A 21,338-nucleotide genomic window follows, 5' to 3' on the forward strand; every position below is an offset into this window, starting at 1 on the left:
CATCTTCAGTGTTACTAAAACTAATGATAATAAACTGATTTTTTAATTCTCTAAGACTATTCTCTCTCTCCCAAGATGTGCTTTAAGTGCCTTTTTGGGAATATCAAAGGTGACAAGTCTTTCTCTGCACCTTCACATAAGCTTCACGTGACTGGAGAATTACCCAGTTGCTTCCAAGTTCTACTTATTTTTAAATGCTAAGTGGTGTAGGATATTATTTCCTTATTTGTATAAACAAAAACAATTGACAGCAACTCATCTGCAAATCTAAGACATTTCCCCCCAATTAAATTAGAATCATTTAGGACTCTTGCTTCAGTTCCAATGAGATGTTTGCATACTTACATATGGATGTTTATTTATTTACTTAGAACATCTGATTGCTTCCTGGACTGGTCAGTTCTAATCAAAAGTTATTATGACAGTCCCTAAACTGAATCTTGTTACCTTTTGAATAGTATGCATTTTTCCTTAACAGGAAAAATAAAATCAAAATGAGTAAAAACTAATGTTCCTACACACACTGGGCAAATACACCTCAGATAGTATACAAGTGTCAGTTATTTAGATATAGATATAGACATAGTTTTTTTAATGTTAGGAGAAAACTACTTAAAATTTAGCTTTCGAGGTCCATTTTCAGCCTAAGAACTGTGATGTTCCCTAAGAGCTGACCACAGGATCAGTACTTCTTCAGATTTTCACAGTGCCTTGAAGAGTGAGAATTCATCCATTCACTTGACATCTATTAAGTTCCCCCTAGGTGCCAAACACTGTGCTAAGGAACTGGAGAGCAGAAACAGAGAATGCCTGCCCTCTTCAAGTGCGCTGGAGATAGCGAGACAGACTTTAATCAGAGCCTGAGTGAATGTGCCTGTGACAGCTGCCTGGAGTGGCCTGGAAGCTGCACAGCTCCTGACATCAGGGACTTCCCAAAGAAGCGATCACTCAGCTGGCACTAGAGGAGAAGTAGGAGGAAGGAGAACAAGGAAGAGCTTTCCAAGTAGGGAGACCAGCCTGTGCGCAGTCACTGTGGCAGGAGGGAGCATGACCAATATGTCACAGGTAGGGTAAGGGGACCCAAGATGACAGAACAAGCATTAAATCTAAGAGCAGTAACTCAAAGGAGCTACAAACAGAACGGAAGAAGAGAGGAAGGCCGCTCAGCGAGGAGTCATGCCATAACAAGGAGAATGTGTTTTGTGTCACCAGCATGCAAGGCACTGTGCTCACTGTAGGTCCAGGAAACCTTTCCAGTGGGGCCCCACCAATACCTCTCAGCTGCATTCCACTAGTCCCTGCACTACCCTGCCCCCTTGTTCAGTCTTGACTTGTTCTTGCACCAAGGCAACTTAAAAAAGTTGGAGCCTTATCACACAGCTGTGTTTATTAAGGATAAAATCCATTCTCCATAGTAGCTTCCTGATAATATGCCTGATATTGCTATGCTTTAAACCCTCCAGAACTTTATCCTTGCTTGTAGGGCACAATTTCGTTTTGCATAGAGAGCCCTTCAAAACTGGACTATCTCTCCCCCTCCATCTCCCATTTCTCCCTGCATCATTACATTCCAGCAACTCCCCAAGGAAGCCTTTGCTGTCCTTTCAATGTCCCATCCCACACTAGTTGTCTTCCCCTCTTCTGTGTTCCAAAATCATCTTTCCAAATTCTTTGTTGAACTTTCCATGTTATTAAAACTGTTCCGTTAAGTATCAGTAGTTCCCCCCAATTAAACTAGACTAGGAGTTCCACAAAGGCAAATGCATGATCTGTTTCTTCTCCATATCTGTAGGGACTAGTATAACTTCTGGCAGAGAATCAAGATTGTTGAGCATAACTGAGCAGGCAGTGGGTCAGTGTGCTCTCCAGACACATAAATCACTGTCCAGGGATCTAAACCAGCACTGGAAAATGAAATGATGCAATCCATGTTTTAGATTTTTCTAGTAATCAGAACAGAAAAGTAAAAATAAACAGGTGAAATTAACATGAATAATGTTATTTAACCCAGTATATCCAACATATTATCATGTCAACATGTAATCAATATAAAAATCATCAATATTTTATGTTCTCCTTTTTCATGCTAAGACTCCAAAACCTAGTGTCCGTTTTATACTTACAGAGGTCCCAATTTGGACTCATCACACCTGAAGTCCTTGAGAGCCACACATGGCTAGTGGCTGCCATATTGGACAGTGCAGACCTCAACCAACACTTAGCTTCCCACTAAATTCAGCTACAAAAAGACCTGAGAAAAATCGAACAGAACTGGTATGGTCTTGTGGAAAAGATCTTGAAAGCGTCAACTATATGAGAATTCAGAGGCTTGAATGATCTGATTTGGCTTCCTATGCTTGTTGGGATGAAATGTTCCCACAATTTCTACATAATAGCTGGAGATAGTTTAAGTATTATTATCACATGAAAAACAGGTCTGCATTTCCTGTATTCTTCATGGATATTTTTCTTGGTTCTAAAGCTAGAGATGCATATGAGTTAGCTGGATGCAGTTAAAGAGCATGTAAAAGTGCAGTTTTTTATGGCAAGTTTTTTACTTCTGCAAAATAGTATTCATATTTCCAGGGGGACCAGCCAACAACTGGAATGTTTTGCCTCCTAACAACATTCCTTTCTTTGCCCCCAGAATCAGCATTGTAACTTTTCTTACTTGACCAATTTATTAGTATTACTGAGTGAGTGAGATTCAGCAAAGTACCTCCCCTGACCCACCACAGAAACATATGGAAACACAGAAGTAAACTATGTGGATAGAAAGACTGTGATGTTCCTTAAAATGACACTCATCCTTTGTACCCAGTTCAAAGACTGACATGTATTTATTGAGAAATAATATCTTTTATCATTCATTCTTTTACTCAGTTGTTCACTAAATACTTACTGAGCACTTATGTGCAGACGTTGCACTGGGCTCTAGGACTATATAATCACTACTCGCAGCCTCTTGGGGAAGTCAGACATTTAGGGAGTCTCCTATGATATGCATGGTGAAAGGTGTGAGAGGTTTTAGATGGAAGGATGGGTGGATAGTAAACTTTTATATGGATGGAATCTGGTTGGGGGCTCGGGGAAGCCGTTCCCAAAGAAGGGTCACTAAGGTGCGAACTGAAGGAGGAGTAGTAGTAGTTGCCAGTTGAAAAGAAAGGGGGCAGAACAGCCAGACAAGGAATGAGCATGTGGAAGTTCCAAATTTAAGAGAGCACATGGTGGTCTCGGCTTCCTGAAGCTAGACTTTACGAGAACCAGAAGAAGTCCATTGTCTTCTATGAAGACAAATGGATAGAATGGAGTGAAGGATAGAATAAGGGCTAGAGTGGCCACTGATGAGGCTGGAGGAGTAGGCCAGGAGTCAGCTCACAAAGAGCCAAAATGTTACAAGGGCTGGTGCCTATGAGATGGTTTGCTGAAATCTATTAAAATGAGTGGAATCAGGGAAGGAGTGGCAAAGTTCTGCCTGCAGATGGAGGTGGGGAGATGAAATGGAAACAACAGGGCAAGATGGCAGTAAATAGCTAGACAAAAGGATAAAGAAGAATGGAGTGTCAGAAAAGAGAAATTAGAGGACTTCTTATGAATCACAGTGAAAGATCAAGACTTGAACCAATTATCAACATGCAGTAACCTTGTAAGGGAGAGCGATTCATTGAAAAACAGTATTTTTAGGTCCTGTGATATATTACCATATTTAATTCTCTCAACAGCATATTTTACAATGATGAAACTGGAGCTCAGAGTGGTTTTGTAACTTGCCCAAGATTATATATTATCAAGTGGTACATGAAGGGTATGTACTCAGATCTGCTACACAAGGCTTTTACTCTTTCTACAAGGCTCCTCAAAAAAGGGGAATCTTAGCTGAAGCTTAAAGAGTGATTTTTACGGTTAAAATGGAATTAGGTCTCTGAAATTAAAAGTTATATTGGAAAAGTTGTTAAACCTTATGTTTGGCCCTAATGTTAAAACTGAAAATTCTGCTAGTTCCATTACCTTTCTACATGCATAAGTAGGCATAAGATAATATATGTATAAAGAATAATGGCACATATTAATTCATGTTTATTATTACATTTCTAAATCATATAGCTTCTATTTTTTAAAGTTATAATATGTTTTAAAATACATTAAAATGTTTAACCAAATTAAACTGCACTGGCCCAGTAATATTTTGTGAGGTGCATGTTATGATTTTAAGATATTTCATAAAAGGAGACCATAATCAAGCCCATTATAAATAGCACTACACTAACTTTTATAAAAAGAAGAGTGCTTTGGCAAGAAAAAAGTATATGCTTTGACCAGGGAATAACTTTAACCCTTTGCCATAATGTGAAATTTAACAGTTTTTTATAGGTTGTTAGATTATTTTTATAGCTTCAATTTTAAAGTGTTAAGACCCTGAATCTAAGCAGGAATTTTCCCATTTTACAGAGCTAAACTGGCAGCACAAATATGCTTTTCTCTATAGCCTAACATTTTGATCAATAGCCCTTTAGTAAAATGAAGCTTATCAAGAAAAGATGTGGCAACAAGGTGAGCAATCTGTTTTTAAGATAGTTGGCACTCTAAAGCTCTAAGGCTCCCCCATTGAATGACTGTGATTACCAGTAGCCTTGCCAGAACACTAGAGAATGGGACCACCTGGGAATCTGGCTTCTGTTGTGGCTTCTTCTCCTCCTGAGTGTCTATTGTCCTACACCGGTATGAGCTGCTCCTCTCCCTGGTAACTCTCCCTGAATAAATGCAATTCTCCAAGGGGAAGAATGTTCCCTGTTTTCTGCACTCTCTATCTCACATAAATTACTCTTGGCTTCAAGAATGGAGCTTTTAATCTTGTTTTCCTCCATCATAGATACAGGATTACACAAATGCTAAGATGATTGCTCTTGCAAAATGTCCTCAGAGATGGGCTCTATAACTGTAGTTTATAATGCCTTTATTAAACCTGCAGTGATAATGCCTCCAAGTTTTTAAAGCATGAGTCTCCTCAAGAAAAAAAAAATCTCAGCATGAATATAGGACACAAAAGGGTTTGGTCTCACAAGGTCCCTATGAGAAAGAAAGAGCAGAGTGGTTTGCCGTGGTTATTACCTTCTTACAGTTGGGGAAGCATCAAAGAAGACTAACCTATCCTCAGGGGCTAGCAAGCAAAGGTGAGAATTCTAGTATGGGATATTATCAAGCAGGGCTATTTTCTTACAAGTTTTCCATGTATTTTTGATGACTTTTTTTTATGACAGCTCTATTGAGATATAAGTCATATTCCATACAACTCACTCACTTAGATTGTACAGTTCAGTGGCTTCCAGTATATTCACAGAGTTGTGTATCCACCCCTGTGATCAATTCTTGAACATTACATCACCCTTGAAAAAAATTCTGTATCCCTCAGCCATCATCCCCCAATCTCTCCATCTCCCTCACCAGCCCTTAGCAACCATTAATATGCTTTCTGTCAATATAGATTTGCCTATTCTGGGCATTTCATATAATTGGAATCATATAATATATAGTCTTTTGTGACTGGCTTCTTTCACATGGCATAATGATTTCAAGATTCATTCATGTTGTAGCATGTATCAATACTTCATTTCTTTTTATTGCCAAATAATACTCATTGTATGGATACACCACTTTTATTTATGCCTCCACCAAGTAATGGACTTTTGAGTTGTTTCCACCTTTTAACTATTAAGAATAGTGCTGTGATAAGCCTCCATGTACAGGTTTTTGTGTGGACATGTGTTTTCATTTCTCTTGGGTATATACCTAGAAGTGGAATGGCTAGGTCATATGCTAACTCTAAGCTTAACTTAAGGAAGTTTAGGCTATTTTCCAATAATGCTGCACAATTTTACATTTCCATCAGCAGTATATAAGGGTTCCCATTTGTCCACATCCTCACCAATATTTGTTATTATCTGTCTTTTTTGTTCTACTATCCTAGTGGATGTGAAGTGGATTCTCATTGTGGATTCAATTTACATTTCACTGATGGCTAATAATGTTGAGCATCTTTTCATGTGCTCATTAGCTATTTGTCTTGATGCCTCTTCTGAACCTATTTCTTTGCGGGGTAATATGACTTATGAAATGTAAATTGATGCAGTCACTATGGAAAGCGATATGGAGGGCTCTCAAAACTAAACACAGAAGTCAAGACCCAGTGATTCTACTCCTGGTAATTTACCCAAAGAGAATAAAATCACTCATTTAAAAAGATATATGCATTCCTGTGTTTATCACAGCATTATTTACAATAGCCAAGATATGGAAGCAACCTAAATGTCCATTGATAGATGAATGGGTAAAGGTGTGGTACCTGTACACAATGGATGGAATATTACTCCACCATAAGAAAGAGTGGAATCCTGCTATTTGCAACAACTTGGATAGACTCAGGAGGTATTACTCTAAGTGAAATAAGTCAGGTAGAAAAACATAAATACCATATGATTTCACTTACATGTCAAATCTAAAAAAATAAAACAAACAAACAAACAAAACAGAAATAGAATCATAAGCACAGAGAACAAACTGGTGGTTGCCATAAGGGGTAGGGAAATGTGCAAAATAGGTGAAGTGATTAAGAGGTGGGAAGATCTAGTTGTCAAATAAATTAGTCATGTCAATGATAAGTACACCATAGAAAATTAAGTCAATAATATTGTAATATCTCTGTATGTTGATAGATGGCAACTACACAAATTGTGGTGATCATTTGGTAATTTCATTGTCGAATTTCTAAGTTGTACACTTGAAATCAATATTATGTATCAACTATATTTGAATTAAAAAAGAAATTAAGCTAATTCATCTAAAATTATATCTAAAAAACACACCATATATTGAAATTAATCAATGCATTTCTAAATAAACCATGGACCAAAAAAGAAACCACAATTGAAATTAGAAAATATTTTAAGTGGATGATAATTAAAATATGATAAAAACAGAAATATTAATCTCCTGAGCAATTTATTGACAATTAAAATCCAGGATTGTATTGTATGGGAATATAGCATGACCAAGTTGTGTTTATTTTAGATATACATTGGAGTTTAATATTTCAAATTTACTCTACAGAATTCAAAAAAATGACAAAATGAAGGAGAAAAAACATGTAAAAAATAAAAGTCACACTACTTAAATGCCAGGTAATGTCCAGAGTAATTCAAATAAAAGCTTAGCAGTCTGAGCTGTACTGTTCTACTTGCAGCTATACAGAAGTATTTCCATTCACCTAGAGAAGCAGTGTCCCATGGCAAGCAGGCCATCTACTTATGTCTGAGGAGATATAATTTAAGAAGAAAACATCATTCCTTTCCCCTGAGGAATTAAGGAAATTAAAAGGCAAAGTCTCTTACCTTGCCCTTTGCTTAATCCATCCTTAAACAATCACAGGAACAGGGAAAGCATCTCCTTGGATGGCTCTCAAATGCATGATGCGTCTCCTTGAAGGATGAACCACCATGCCTCCTGCAGGACAGGTTTCCCCACTTACCTAGAAAATGGTCAAGTTCAATCTAGTAAGACAATTAATTCACTTTTGCCCCATCCAAAAAGCTTAGCTAGCTGATGGAGAAGTATTTGAAGCTAGGGATTTGGAAATTCCAAAAAACACAAACACTTGTTCACTAACTACAGAATGTTTGTCTGTAGTTAGTGAAATTATAAAACTATACATTGTTGTGGGGTTTTTAAGTGTTAGAAAGCTGGAAATGACCTAAGCTCCCCATGTCACAAATGGGGAAATACAGACGCAGACACTGAGAGACTCATCTAAGATCCATACATGCTGCTAAAGGAACTGGGACCAGAGCTCATGAGTTGTGTCCCCCTCTTGCATGTACTTTCCAAAATACTAGACTCTCTCTCTAAAATGCCTGCTGGTTCTACGTCTGTCACTGCCTGGGAATGACTTTACATTTATATTAGGGAAAAATGTTATGGGTCTGGCTTTGTAGAGATGAACTATGAATCAAGTGTCCTAGAAGAGAAAGCCATTTCCTGTATAACACTGACTGAGGAAAATGAGTACTACCTACATTCACTTCTACAGAGCTGCCCCAAGCCAGTGGTTTTCAAACTGCAGGTCTCAGTGCAAACAGAGGTCATGAAATCCACATGTGCTGTGCCCACATGTGTACTCACGTGTGTGTACTCTGTTATTCAGTAAAAAAAAGTTCCCTTAAGCAGAAGCAGGGAAAGAGAGCTGCACACATGAAGTGGTTGTCAGAATACCAAAAGCCCCACACACTGCAAGATCACTCTGCTATAGTGTGGGAAATTTACCTCATCTCTGCCATCTGTAATTTGGATTAAGCTATTATTGAAACAACAAACACTTGTTAAGCATTGACTGTGAGTGCTGTACACATATTACCTACCTGTCCCTACATTCAGCCTGTGTGTACAAAGATATCTACTAACTTGCTCCAGACACATGACTAGGTGTGACAGAGGTAGGGTCTGATCCAGACAGACCTTTGGAAACCTGCCTTCACAACCACTGTACCGCACTGCCTCCAGCCCTTCCTCTGGAGTTTTCTCTGTGACCACTGAGTTGAACTGATTGATTCAGTTCCTTATTCCAGGAATCTAGTGGGGCATCTCCTTTTAGGTGGTATTTTATTGGGCACTGGAAACTCCAGAACTTCTTTATGTATGGATTCTGGAGCAGAAATTTGGTTGGAGGGTAGGACCCACAAAAATTCTTGAAGGTACATATGCACAGAAAGAACACTGTTTTAAACTTAGTTTTATGTCTATGTGGAATGGCTTTGTAGGTAGGCTGGCAGAGATGGGGGTCACTCTATTGTGAGATGGGAGTCACCCAACAATATGGGGTGGCCCTGAAGAACAGTTTGGGAAGTGAGGGGCAGGAAATGCTGGGCACAGCAGGGGAACACCCCTGCATCCCAGGGCGACCTGTAAGCATGAAAGTGTCTCAAGAAGAATGACGGCCAGAGACAACTATCACCTCTTCAAAACCAAACCTAGAGGCAAATCCCACTGGGCACACAGCCAATTAATTATAACCTACTCTAGATTAGTCTGTTAATGGGGAGATAATTACATGAAAGGAGGGTTATAGAGGCTGGAATCCATGTTTGACTTTTTGGAAAAAATACTACAATACCAAAATGTATGGACAAAAATGAAAACCGGAAAAGATGGCGGGTGAGAGGAGAGACAGAGGCTTCCTCCTAAAACTGGATATAATTAGAAAATATAATTGGTGCAACTAATCCTGAGAGAGCAACAGGAAAGAGGACGCATCAGACTGCATACACCTGGAGAAAAGAGCAGACCTCACCGAACAGGGTAACATACCAGAGCTGTGGCTCTGTGGGACCCGAGAACTTCCCCCACCCCAGCTCACTGGCAGGAGGAAGAGAAACAGAGCAGGGAGGGAGTGGAAGGCATGGGACTGCTGAATACCTAGCTCCGGAGATCTGCTCTGGGAGCACAAACCTACATTTCATGGTGCTTTCATGAGACTCACATGACTACTGGGTTGGAAAGCTACTACAGGCAGAGTTCCTGGGGAGACTGGGATTCTGGCTGCTTGTGGAAAACAGGGATCCATATCCAGCTGCTCTGGGACAAAAACTTATACCTGTGTGCCCAGCCCACTGGCTCAGGCAGTGGAAACAGGCACAGGAGCCAGGAGGCAGGGAACAGCTCCTTTCTACCCCCAGTACCACTCCCCTGCAACCCCTGACATTCCTTCAGGAGCTCAGCAGCTCCAGAATAGAGCTTCTGGACACTAGAGGGCGCCATATACAAACATGAAACTCCAAAGGAACCTTCTCCAGAGTAAAATTGTTAATACAACTCCCGAGAAAGATTTAAATGATATGAACCTCGTGACTCTTCCTGAAAGGGAGTTCAAAATAAAAATCATCAACATCCTAATGGAGGTACGGAAAGACATCCAAGAACTCAGGAATGAATTCAGGTCAGAGATCCAATCGTTAAAGAACACGACGGGGGGTATTAAAAGCAGGTTGGGTATGGTGGAGGAGACAATAAATGAAATAGAAACTACAGAAGAGGAATACAAAGAAGCTGAGGCACAGAGAGAAAAAAGGATCTCTAAAAATGAAAGAATATTGAGAGAACTGTGTGACCAATCCAAGCGGAACAATATTCGCATTATAGGGGTACCAGAAGAAGAAGAAGAGAGAGAAAGGGATAGAAAGTGTCTTTGAGGAGGTAGTTGCTGAAAACTTCCCCAATGTGGGGAAGGAGATAGTCTCTCAGGCCATGGAGATCCACAGATCCCCCTACACAAGGGACCCAAGGAAGACAACACTAAGACACATAGTAATTAAAATGGGAAAGATCAAGAATAAGGAAAGACTGTTAAAAGCAGCCACAGGCAGAAACAAGATCACATACAAAGGAAAGCCCATCAGACTAACAACAGACTTCTCAGCAGAAACCTTACAGGCCAGAAGGGAGTGGCATGATGTATTTAATGCCATGAAGCAGAAGGACCTGGAACCAAGATTACTTTATCCAGCAAGATTATCATTTAAATTTGAAGGAGTGATTAAACAATTTCCAGATAAGCAAAAGCTTAGAGAGTTTACCTCCCACAAACCATCTCTTCAGTCTATTTTGGAAGGACTGCTATAGATGGAAGTGTTCCTAGGGTTGGATAGCTGTCACTAGAGGTAGTAAAATCATGGTAGGGAGGGTGGAGCAGCTGATTGCAAGGCAAAAGCAAAACTAAATTGACTATCCCCAAAGCCAATCAAGGGATAGAGAGAAAGTACAGAATTTGATACCTAATATATAAAGAATGAAGGAGGAAGAAAAAGGAGGAGAAATAGAAAAGAACCTTTAGATTGTGTTTGTAACAGCATACTAAGTGAGTTAAGTTAGACTCTTAGATAGTAAGGAAAGTAATCTGGAACCTTTGGTAACCACGAATCTAAAGCCTGAAATGCCAGTAAGTACATACCTATTGATAATCACCCTAAATGTAAATGGACTGAATGTACCAATCAAAAGACATAGAGTCACTGAATGGATAAAAAAACAAAACCCATCTATATGCTGCTTACAAGAGACTCACCTCAAACCCAAAGACATGCACAGACTAAAAGTCAAGGGATGGAAAAAGATATTTCATGCAAACAATAGGGAGAAAAAAGCAGGAGTTGCAGTACTAGTATAAGACAAAATAGACTTCAAAACAAAGAAAGTCACAACAGACAAAGAAGGACATTACATTATGATAAAGGGCTCAGTCCAACAAGAGGATATAACCATTATAATTATATATCCACCCAACACAGGGGCACCAGCATATGTGAAACAAATACTAACAGAACTAAAGGAGGAAATACAATGCAGTGCATTCATATTAGGAGACTTTAACACACCACTCACCCCAAAGGACATATCCACCAGACAGAAAATAAGTAAGGACACAGAGGCACTGAACAACACACTAGAACATATGGACCTAATAGACATCTATAGAACTCTACACCCAAAAGCAACAGGATACATACTCTTCTCAAGTGCACATGGAACATTCTCCAGAATAGACCACATACTAGGCCACAAAAAGAGCCTCAGTAAATTAAAAAAGATTGAAATACTACCAACCAACTTTTCAGAACACAAAGGTATAAAACTAGAAATAAATTGTACAAAGAAAGCAAAAAGGCTCACAAACATATGGAGGCTTAATAACACACTTCTAAATAGTCAATGGATCAATGACCAAATTAAAATGGAGATCCAGCAATATATGGAAATAAATGACAACAAAGCCCCAACTTCTGTGGGATGCAGCAAAAGCAGTCTTAAGAGTAAAGTATATAGCAATACAGGCACATTTAAGAAGGAAGAACAAACCCAAATTAATAGCCTAATGTCACAGTTGTCAAAATTGGAAAAAGAAGAACAAATGAGGCCTAAAGTCAGCAGAAGGAGGAACATAATAAAGAACAGAGAAGAAATAAACAAAATTGAGAAGAATAAAACAATAGAAAAAATCAATGAAACCAAGAGCTGGTTCTTTGAGAAAATAAACAAAATAGATAAGCCTCTAGTCAGACTTGTTAAGAGAAAAAGAGAATCAACACACATCAACAGAATCAGAAATGAGAAAGGAAACATCACAATGGACCCAACAGAAATACAAAGAATTATTAGAGACTACTATGAAAACCTATATGCTAAGAAGCTGGAAAACCTAGGAGAAATGGACAACTTCCTAGGAAAATAAAACCTTCCAAGACTGACCAAGGAAGAAACACAAAATCTAAACAAACCAATTACCAGCAAAGAAATTGAAGCAGTAATCAAAAAACTATCCAAGAAAAAAACCCCTGGGCCAGATGGATTTACCTCGGAATTTTATCTGACATACAGAGAAGACATAATACCCATTCTCCTTAAAGTTTTCCAAAAAATAGAAGAAGAGGGAATACTCCCAAACTCATTCTATGAAGCCAACATCACCCTAATACCAAAACCAGGCAAAGACCTCACCAAAAAGGAAAATTACAGACTAATATCCCTGATGAACATAAATGCAAAAATACTCAATAAAATATCAGCAAACCAAATTCAAAAATATATCAAGAGGATCATACACCACAACCAAGTGGGATTCATCCCAGGGATGCAAGGATGATACAACATTTGAAAATCCATCAACATCATCCACCACATCAACAAAAAGAAAGACAAAAACCACATGATCATCTCCATAGGCGCTGAAAAAGCATTTGACAAAATTCAACATCCATTCATGATAAAAACTCTCAGCAAAATGGGTATAGAGGGCAAGTACCTCAACTTAATAAAGGCCATATATGATAAACCCACAGCCAACATCATACTTAATAGCAAGAAGCTGAAAGCTTTTCCTCTGAGATCGGGAACAATACAGGGATGCCCACTCTGCCCACTGTTATTTAACATTGTACTGGAGGCCCTAGCCACGGCAATTAGACAAAACAAAGAAATACAAGGAATCCAGATTGGTAAAGAAGTAGTTAAACTGTCACTATTTGCAAATGAAATGATATTGTACATAAAAAACCCTAAAGACTCCACTCCAAAACTACTAGAACTGATATTGGAATACAGCAAAGTTGCAGTATACAAAATTAACACACAGAAATCTGTGGCTTTCCTATACACTAACAATGAGCCAATAGAAAGAGAAATCAGGAAAACAATTCCTTTCACAATAGCATCAAAAAGAATAAAATACCTAGGAATAAACCTAACCAAGGAAGTGAAAGACCTATACCCTGAAAACTACAAGACACTCTTAAGAGAAATTAAAGAGGTCACTAACAAATGGAAACTCATCCCATGCTCCTGGATAGGAAGACTTAATATCGTCAAAATGGCCATCCTGCCCAAAGCAATATACAGATTAGATGCAATCCCTATCAAATTACCAACAGCATTCTTCAATGAACTGGAACAAATAGTTCAAAAATTCATATGGAAAAACCAAAGACTCTGAATAGCCAAAGCAACCCTGAGAAGGAAGAATAAAGTGGGGGGCATCTCACTCCCCCACTTCTAGCTCTACTCCAAAGCCACAGTAATCAAGACAATTTGGTACTGTCACAAGAACAGAGCCACAGACCAGTGGAACAGAATAGAGACTCCAGACATTAACCCAAACATATATGGCCAATTAATATAAGATAAAGGAGCATATAAAGACATACAATGGAGAAATGACTGTCTCTTCAACAGATGGTGCTGGCAAAACTGGACAGCTACATGTAAGAGAATGAAACTGGATCACTGTCTAACCCATACACAAAAGTAAACTCTGAATGGATCAAAGACCTGAATGTAAGTCATGAAACAATAAAACTCTTAGAAAAAAACATAGGCAAAAGTCTCATGGACATAAACATGAATGACTTCTTCATGAACATATCTCCCCAGGCAAGGGAAACAAAGGCAAAAATGAACAAGTGGGACTATATCAAGCTAAAAAGCTTCTGTACAGCAAAGGACACCATCAATAGAACAAAAAGGTACCATACAGTATGGGAGAATATTTTCATAAATGACAGATCCGATAAAGGCTTGACATCCAAAATATATAAAGAGCTCACGCTCCTCAACAAACAAAAAGCAAATAATCCAATTAAAAAATGGGCAGAGGAGCTGAACAGACACTTCTCCAATGAAGAAATTCAGATGGCCAATAGACACATGAAAAGATGCTCCACATCGCTAGTTATCAGAGAAATGCAAATTAAAACCACAATGAGATATCACCTCACACCAGTAAGGATGGCCACCATCCAAAAGACAAACAACAACAAATGTTGGTGAGGTTGCAGAGAAAGGGGAACCCTCCTACACTGCTGGTGGGAATGTAAATTAGTTCAACCATTGTGGAGAGCAATATGGAGGTTCCTCAAAATGCTCAAAATAGACTTACCATTTGACCCAGGAATTCCACTTCTAGGAATTTACCCTAAGGATGCAGCACTCCAGTTTGAAAAAGACAGATGCACCCCTTTGTTTATCGCAGCACTATTTACAATAGCCAAGAAATGGAAGCAACCTAAGTGTCCATCAGTAGATGAATGGATAAAGAAGATGTGGTACATATACACAATGGAATATTATTCAGCCATAAGAAGAAAATAAATCCTACAATTTGCAACAACATGGATGGGGCTAGAGGGTATTATGCTCAGTGAAATAAGCCAAGTGGAGAAAGACAAATACCAAATGATTTCACTCATCTGTGGAGTATAAGAACAAAAGAAAAACTGAAGGAACAAAACAGCAGCAGAATCACAGAACCCAAGAATGGACTAACAGGTACCAAAGGGAAAGAGACTGTGGAAAATGGGAGGGTAGGGAGGGATAAGGAGGGGTAGAAGAAAGAAAGGGGGTATTATGATTAGCATGTATAATGTGGGGGGTGGGGGAAAGGGGAGGGCTTTGCAACACAGAGAAGACAAGTAGTGATTCTACAACATCTTACTATGCTGATGGACAGTGACTGTAATGGAGTTTGTGGGGGGGACTTGGGGTAGGAGAGAGCCTAGTAAACATAATATTCTTCAAAAAATAAAAATAAATAAATTTAAAAAAAAATGAAAACCTGCTCCTGCAAAACATCTAAGACTGTATTGGACCTACTGAACAAATGGAAACTGCTTTCTTGCTCAAGCACAATTCTGCTGCCAGAGAGAGTTGTCCCCGAACCATGTGGCCAAAAGCAAACAGTCTAGACTTGTACCAGCAGAGTCCAGATAAAATTGGCAAATAGATTTCCTTGTAGACTTCTGATGTCCAAGCCAATATTCCCTTTCTGGGAGGGTGAGAGCGTTTCAGTTGCTTAGCATATCCCTTCGCTACCCAATCAGTGCAAAGGCCCGTTGTCCCTGCAACCACCTTATGAAAGGAATGTGCCAAATGACTGAGCAGGGCTCCGGATCAGTTTTGCTTTCCCGACTGAATTCTGGCTGTTACCTCTAAGCCTTTGCTCATGCCGTTCTTCTTTCCAGAAGTGCTTTGTCTGCTTCAATCCAGTGTTAGTGTCCATTAATTCCTTTTAAAACTTGGTTTCAAATGTCTTCCTCCTCTGAGAAGTCTTCTGTGGTTATAATGCCCCCTCCACCATTGTGTTCTCAGTTCACTCAACAGTTTGATAAAATTTTTACCACTACTTAAAGTCACATTTACACAACAGAAAACAAACAAACAATACTGAATGCATTACAAGATACTGGAAAATTTGCAGTCTTCAAGACATTCTAGAGAATCTTTTGAAACTGGCTCCCACCTAACCAAAAGATGATAAAAGTTTGAGAGAATTCTTTATTTATTTAATGATCTACCTTTCATGTGGTAGGTTCTCAATACATATTATTGCATATATTAGTTACTTGATCATCTTTCAAAGTATGTAACTGCTGTTTGGTTTTTCATTGATGGTGGTAAGATTGTTTTTTGGTTTAGTTCTGTTTGTTTTTACTCACCCACAAGTGAGGTAATCAGTGGACTAATATAAGAATTTTTACATATCCAAACATGTAGTTGTTACTCTATGATATTAGCTTATCCATATTGTCCATAATTAAACGCAGGCTATTGTGTGCATGTGTGTGTATTTTATAGTATAAACTATTCCAAAGAACTGTCTTATTTTTTTTTAATAACACTGAATTCCAAAATGTTGATCAGATAGTAGCTGTAAGTATGTTCAATAAGTAATTATCTAGTTTAGAAGAATCCACATATTAAACCCATCTTGAAAATCTAGGACAAAGGGGTTTTCTTCTGTATGTACATTCATTTATTTGTTCTCAAAATAGTATGATCTGTAATGAGGAGAGTGACTTTTCTTCCTTCTCAGCTTAAGTGCTTGCTTTGTCTGAACAGAGGCTGTTTATGAATGTGGACACTCTTATACAGTTGCTAACAGCCCCAGGGGAAACAAATCAACATGATCAAACTCACAGTGATTTTTCTGTATATTTCTAATCTCAAAGCCATTATGTCACTTGTTATAATGCAATTTGGGTAAAAATAAGAACTTGATCATAGCCATGCAACTTAAACAAGAAATGCTTACGAGCTCTTATTACTTGCAGCCTTACAGAGGTAGGTAGTGCACCACTTCCCAGAGCCCAGTCCTGAAAGGTGGAAGCTCAGCAGAGGAGGCTGATTGTGCAAAGTAAATGTGCAGGAGACTTGGCTGCTTAGAACCAAGGGTGTCTCTGTGTGGTGCTGGCATTGACCTCTCCTAAATCAGGACTGGACTGGATGAGCCTTACAGAAAGGAAAATCTCATTTTGCCTGGCCTGAAAAACAAAAGAAATCAAAGACTAATTCACAAAAAGCTCATTCATCTTATTAAAAGAAATACTGTGCTTAAATATCACATATTGTTAATTAAGGTAACTTCCTAATGTCCCAAGTATACTCTGTAAAATAGGGATAGTTTATGTCTCTGGTGGCAAAAGACTGTCCCAGTCAGAGTGTTACTAAGTTAAAATGTTTGGTTGGGTTTTTGTTTCATTAAGAAATTCTAGAAACTCAAGTGTTATTTTGAAACTCAAACTTGTAAAATGGCCACTATTTTTAATTTCTTCAAGTCTGGCGGCGAACCAAATTTAATTGTTTTATTTAATTAGGTAAACAAATGATTAGTTCTCAGGTATAGAGATGTAAAAGGAAATAAAATTCATGAACTGACCAGTATTTTTGACAGTGGTGACCATTAATTAGAAGGCTTTACCTATGCAGTCAATTCCTTTCTTAGTATTTCTACATGAAACCTAAGACCTATAAAAATGTTAATTGATGTTAAATATTTAAAACATAGGAAATTTTCCAACATGTTTACACTTAAAGAGATTTTTTGGTTTTTAAGAAAGTGTTTTCATTGAGAATCTTTTCTTTTTCTAATTCTAGGCCCCTGGGTTTAACACTAAAGTTATGAAAGTCAGGCATTTCCACCATTTTCTCATCTTTAGAAATGGGATTCTGTAATAGCTGGTTCTCAATATGTGAAAGATGTTGTTTTTTATATTACCAAATATAAATTAATATTTGTATTAATCAAATTGTGTATCTGTAGAGTTACCTTTTTATCTCTCAAACCCAAAGGCTATCCAGGTAGAAACACAAGGGAGCCCTTACTCTGTGGTTTTAATAGCTTTACATACAATTGGGGTGTCTTCACAGTGACCCCCAAGATCAGTATATAAGCCTTACTTTACCCAGGAGAAAACAGGAAGGTCAGAGAGATTCAGCCACACGCCCAGAATCTCAGTGAAATGAAAAGCCTGTGATGCAAGTCCAGACTTTTCTGATTCTAAATCTCATCTTTTTTTGTACTATGCCAAGTAGTCTTCCTTTTAATGACAATAGGATGTTAAGAAGAGCAAGTTTTATTCTCTCAGAAAACCATACAGTAACTCAAATTAAGCCAATTCAGTGTTGCCTAGTAGGGAAGATCTGATTTAATTAACAAATTCTAATGGTTTATAAGCAGCATGTCATTTGTTGCTGTGTAAATAGCACTCCTACAGGGCTTGTCAGTGCTGAAAACAATTTGTCCTTTAAGTATTTTAAACATTCCCTTTGCAATCTGGCTTGCACTATTAATTTTACACTATTAAGAAAGTGTTTTACTAAGCAAAAATAAGCCAGCCCAGCTTGGGCCTGTCAAAATGATAATAAATTCTGAATTAGTGGAATTGTTATTAGGTTTTTGTGCATTTTAATGGATTTCAGAACTCATGCCAGATTATTATCCAAAAACCCTAGTCAATTAGCAAACTAAACAAAAACAAGATAGACTCTTGAATCAGTTCTCCTATCTGCATAGTGTCCTTTAAGCTGTCATTCCTCCTGGGCGCTTGCCAACATGTCTGTTATTAGTGGTCAACATTCTAAGACTGGGAGTCTGTACACAGAGGACATTCCTTTCACTAGAGGGGTAATGGTCCCCTACATGGGTCTCCAGCCTCTGAGACAGTGACAGCACCCACGTGGCAGCCTGCTAACTTGTGAAAGTGTGACTGTGGTAACTGTGCAAAAAGCCCCATCCCAGTCGGCAGGGTAAGGAAAAATCACACCATTTTCTAACACCCAATTCCAGCCTGCCTTCAGTTGCCTTGACTGATCCCTGGTCCCGATTCAGATCAACTGTAGCTCCTATGCAGAATGCTGGGTGATGGGCATCAGAACTTAAATAATACAGAAGCCATTAAATGCATTGTGACTCTTCATCAGGCTGAAAAATCCAGTGGACTAGCCGCTGCACACCCGGAGGACCATGTCGGCCCTTTCTTGCTCCTTATCAAGAAAAACACGTGCTGGGTAGATCACGAAAACATGAAACTGTTTCGTTACAAAGTCCATCTTTTGTGTCTTTAAAGTGAGCAGTTTATTCTGGAGATGTATCTTCTCTATCTCTCCTGGTTCATAAAAACAGAAACAAAAACCAAAGCAAAAACCCTCTGTGAGTTCCTTTAGTAGACACCTCTGCCGGCTGTAGAGGAGGCATAAATAATTTATCGGGTTTCCATTAAGGTCAGCCAGAGTGCATATTATCCCCAGTGCGCACGTGGCAGAGCAGTGCGAGGGAGTGCTAATGAGCAAGGATCAAGATGGGGAGGGCCTCTGCTGCTTCCAGTGAATACAGACATGTCCTGACAAATCATTCACCAAGACAGATATGGAAAATAACAGAAAGACAGAAGATAAGTATAATAGGATTCTATATAGAGCATGTTATGTTGAACCATTCCCAGCACTTCGTCTTCTTCCATTGCCTGACTTGGTTAACCATCTGATGCTCCTTTAAGAGCATTGGTAAAGGAATCGGAATTACTGCCAGCCCGGCTGTAGTATAGCCCTGCTTAATTAAGCCTCTCAGAAGGGATTCTGTTTGGTTTAATAAAATGAATGTGAGAAGAAGTCAGAAACAGCATTCTATGAAATGTGTTTGTCCTGCTAACACTACAGATCAAAATCTATACTACTGACCGCATCATCTCCCAATCCCCCTGACTGGCCAGGCTCGCCTCCCACATGTCTCACCCTTGTCTTCTCAACCCAACCCATGGCAAAGGCCTACCAAAAGGCCTGCAGAGTCTCTTCCCAGAATTATTGCAGCTGGGCCCTGGCTGACCTCTGAGGACCACTCTGGCCCTTGCTTTCCCTTTATTTCATCTTGCTGTCAGCAGAGTTACAGCCATAACTGTCTAAACTCAGCTCACCTCCACCCCGAAATGCCTGAGGCTGCTCACCACTCAGTTCTCATTCACCACTCTGTAGCCAGCAGTTCCTCACTGCTATGCCCCCAAAGGCTGGGGGATCTATTCCCTCAGCCAGACCCCAGGCCCCCCTCTGCTAACCATAGGAATACTCTGCTCCGGGGCATCCAGTTCCCAGGCCTGTGCCTCAGTTTCCTTTCTGCTCAGCCTTATTCTTCTCAAGCCTCTTTCCGAGAGACTGGAGAGCTCCCTTGAACTCCAAGGGCATATTTTATTGCATAGATTTTGTGAGAAAATATATTTGAGTATATAGCACAGTGCTTAACATTCACCAAATAATTAATAAACAATAATGAGTATGATCATCATTATTAAAGTACTTAGAATAGTCCTTGGCATGTAATAATTGCTCAATAAATGTTATTCTTTCCCCCTCTTCAGGTTGCCTACAAGTAAGCGGCATTCACAGACTCCCAAAATTATAACAGGCTTTCCTTCTTAAAAGCTTTTAGCTTTCAGAGTTCACAACACACTAAACTCCTTCATGCAGTTGTTGCCTTCTGGCTCTTCCATTCGCTGCCTGTGACTTACCCTCTGGTCTCTGAAATGTCACCTCCTCAGCAAAGCAATCCCTGACCACCCTGAGTAATCTCCTACCCCTCCTATCCTCTCTAACTTGACTTTGTCCATTTTCTTTATGGTGCTCAGAGCTATTTGATCTGTTTGCCACAGTCTGGGTTACCATCTTCCTCTCACCAAGTACTATCAGGTCCATGAAGGTAGGGGCCATGGTATTTTATTCACCAGCGTATCTTCAGCTCCTGGCCCAAGACATCTCCCACTGTAGTCACTCAATAAATATTCATCCATTGGTTATCCATTTCTACTGGAACTAAATACACAGAACATATATTTACATTCAGACAGTGAAAATGAGACAGCAAAGAGCTCTCAGTAATGGAAAAAGTCTGGGTATGCTGAACCTTATGACTTTTTTTTTTAATCCTCATTTTGAAACTTGTAATGTGTTACTCCTGGAACACACTCCCATCACCTTCATGTATGGCTTGACAAGCCGTCATTCCCATTTCCCGTTAATACCGAGCGCATTCCGCTGGGAATAGAAATACTATCCCATCCAAACACTGAAGAGTTCCACTTTTCTTCTGCAAGAAAAGTTGATGGATCAAAGCATAGCAGATGGGAAACTGTCCTTTAGTATGTTTGCATGGATTTATTTCTACCTCAGGCTCAATTACCCAATTTAAATTTCTACTGAACGCTTTGTATAACAAGTGCAATATAGCCATACACAGGATCCCAAACTTACCATGTCAGAAGTACTTGGCTTGGAGAGTTACAAAGTTTACAAGGTAAACTCAGAATATTCTTGTCATTACAGCTGCTCTGTTTGAACACATTCCACACTGAATATTCCTTTTTGGAACATGCTTTTGTCAAGATAAAAATTCTTGGACCTCTCAGGATCTACTTGCAGGGATATTCAGAGAAGTAAGTGTGTTTCCTACAAGCAACTGTAACTGCTGCTACTGACACCTTCTA

The 21,338-nt window shown here is 39.1% G+C and overlaps 1 protein-coding gene and 1 pseudogene across 3 annotated transcripts in view; both read left to right on the forward strand.

Moving 5' to 3' along the window:
- The window catches only part of KCNB2 (potassium voltage-gated channel subfamily B member 2), a 391,562-nt gene that overhangs the window by 301,273 nt on the left and 68,951 nt on the right, over nt 1–21,338 (forward strand). The window lies entirely within an intron of this gene.
- The window catches only part of LOC108400329 (dihydroxyacetone phosphate acyltransferase-like), a 46,271-nt pseudogene continuing 34,127 nt past the window's right edge, over nt 9,195–21,338 (forward strand).

The sequence above is a fragment of the Manis javanica genome, chromosome 2 (genome assembly GCF_040802235.1).
Source record: "Manis javanica isolate MJ-LG chromosome 2, MJ_LKY, whole genome shotgun sequence".
Classification (NCBI taxonomy): Eukaryota; Metazoa; Chordata; class Mammalia; order Pholidota; family Manidae; genus Manis; species Manis javanica.